Source organism: Vigna radiata, chromosome 5, assembly GCF_000741045.1.
Source record: "Vigna radiata var. radiata cultivar VC1973A chromosome 5, Vradiata_ver6, whole genome shotgun sequence".
Lineage (NCBI taxonomy): Eukaryota > Viridiplantae > Streptophyta > Magnoliopsida > Fabales > Fabaceae > Vigna > Vigna radiata.
The window spans coordinates 30,818,364-30,821,334 of NC_028355.1; positions in this window are offsets into that span (position 1 = coordinate 30,818,364).

Genomic DNA, 2,971 nt, shown 5'->3' on the forward strand with positions numbered 1-2,971 from the left:
AAAATAAAACAAAAGTAAAAATCAAGTTCTATTATTTAATCACCCGGACGAAATTGGGTGTTGACACTCAGGATTTCCTCCATCTGAGTGTTGTTAGCTCTAGTAGTTATCCATAAGCTAGTGATACACCAAATGGATGTTAAAACAATCTTTTTGAATGGTGATTTGGAGGAAGAAATTTATATGACTCAACCTAAGGGGTGTGTTGTACCTGGTCAAGAGGATAAAGTATGCAAACTCGTTAAATCCTTGAATGGGTTGAAACAAGCACTAAAACAATGGCATAGAAAATGTGTTGCTTTGTGATGATTTTTCACCTAATAATGCTGATAAATGTGTGTACACTAAATGCGAAAATGGTGATTGTGTCATTATATGCTTGTATATGGATGACATGTTAATCTTTGGTATATGCAATGAGATTGTTGCTATAACTAAATTATTTCTAGGATCAAATTTTGAAATCAAAACATGGGTGGAGCCAATGTGATTTTAGGTATTTAAATCATAAGGAAGGGAGATAGTATATTACTATCTCAAGAACAATGTATTGAGAAAATTCTTCAGAAGTTTGGGTTTTATGACCTAAACCAATGAGTACCCCTTATGATGCTAATTCTAAATTAATGAAAAATAAAGGAGAATTTATATCTATATGATTGGGAGCTTACTACACTTGATGAGTTTTTCTAGGCCTAATATTGCTTATGCAGTAGGTAAATTGAGTAGGTACACTCAATGTCCAAATCAAGAACATTAGGATGCACTTGCTAGGCTTATGAGATACTTAAGAGGCTCAATGGATTATGCCATTGAATATAGTGGATTTCCCGTTGTACTAGAAGGGTACAATGATGATAACTAGATCTCTAATTCATATGAGACAAAATCCACTTGTGGTTATGTATTCACACTTGGGAGTGGTGTGGTTACATGGAGATCAGTCACACAAAAAATTATTGCAAGATCAATAATGGAATATGAGTTTTTTGCTCTTAAGATGGCTAGTAATGAGGTTGCGTGGTTGAAAAACTTCTTAGCAAACATTCTACTAGGAACGAAACCAACCTTATCTATATCAATACATTGTCTTTTCCAATCAACAATAGTTATAACAAAAAACAAGAATCATAATGGAAAGAATAGAAATATACAATTGAGACACAATTTCGTGAAACAACTGCTAAAGAGTGGAACTATTTCCATTGATTATGTGAAGTCATAATGGAATCTAGCAGATCCTCTGACAAAACCCTTGGGAAGACAAATGATATTAGAAACATTGAGGGGAATGAAACTTAAGCCACTTGTAAACAAATAAGTGATGGTAACTCAAAGTTTGTGAATGGAGATTCCATGAATAAGGTTCATATGAGTAAAAAGAAGTCGTTTGTTAGCTCTGATAGCACTAAATTAATTTTTAATCAATTATGTCATTTCCTATGGTGTGTTTGAAAGTACTAGAGACTGCATTACTGAGACTTCACAACTTTAGTCCATCGTCCCTCCAACCCAGCTACTACCCTCTCCATCACATGTCGTCCCAAAGTACCCCACATCAATCTAGTCCAGATCAATCTAGCCCACACTAGTCCAACCACCTTTAGAGCAGCAGGATGATGAACAAGAACAAGACCATTCTGATGATGAATATGTAGATCTTTAGTTAATTTGTTATTGAACATACTTCTTCTAACACTGTAATAGTGCTTTTACACTTCCTATGTGTTACAAACATATAATTTCTTGTTCTAGATAAACATGTTTTATTAAAAATACAAGTTTTTAATCTTGAACATCAACATTCAATGTGTAATTTGATATTGTTTATTGCATCATTGATTGGATTATTGTGGGTTGCATATTTATCCCAACTTTGATTATGTCATTGTGGTTTGAAAATATTATGCATGTTTGTTGTTTGAAAATAATATGCAAGTCTGATTCTGAAGTTGAATAACCAATACAAATTGACTTGATTCTATCATGTCCTTTTCGGAGGACTTATCGATGGCTTTTTCCTTTGAAAATTATCGATGGTCTTTTCCCTTGGTAATTACTGATGGTCACTTTCTTCGATAATTACCGACGGTCATTTCCTTCTATAATTACCGACAGTCTTTTCCTTTGATAATTACCATGACCATTTCCTTTAGTAATTACCAATGATTTTTTTCTTCAGTAATTATCAACGAATTATTCCTTCGTTAATTACCAACGAAATACGTGGTCGGTAGGCGACAAATGTATTATCAACAGATAAATGTTGTAAGTAATCTGTGAATTTTGACTATTTTTTATAGATTTTGTTTGCGGATAAAAGTAATTTTTTTTTGTAGTGTTTATAGTTTTTCATAGACGACAATTGTTAGAAAGAGTTGTTTCCTATATACTCAAGACAATTTAACGGTGAGAATCAATGTCTAGAATTATTATATTAAGTGAAAATTTTGTATAAAATTGTCGTCTATGAGAATAAATAAATAGGCAATAGATTATACTTAATCGTTGTCTATATAGTTATATTTTTAACATTTGTTTCTTTTTAGTTTTTTTTTCTCCTAATTAAGAAACTGGTATACATATGAGAACCAAAAACAAGCAATAATACCATTGAACCTTAAGGGTGTGTTCCCTTCAAGCGATTGTACTGTTCATGATGTTTTGCGAGCGAGTAATTGAGTTGAATGTTGTGTTCGCATGAGGGTAATTGTGCAGACAGATTTGAAGGTAATAGCGGGATGCTGCTACTGTTCACTCACCCGCTAATATGATGAGATTTGGAAGGATAGTTTGGGAAGAGTCAGAACTACCCCTTAATGTGAAACTAATTCCAGTTGCATTGTTTAAAATAAAAACACAGCTACATTGCTATGTGTAACGCCCCGGCAACTTACAGGGACTGTTGACTGCCCCCACAAATCAGGGAGAGGCTAGGCTCTGATACCATTTGTAACGCCCCGGCAACTTA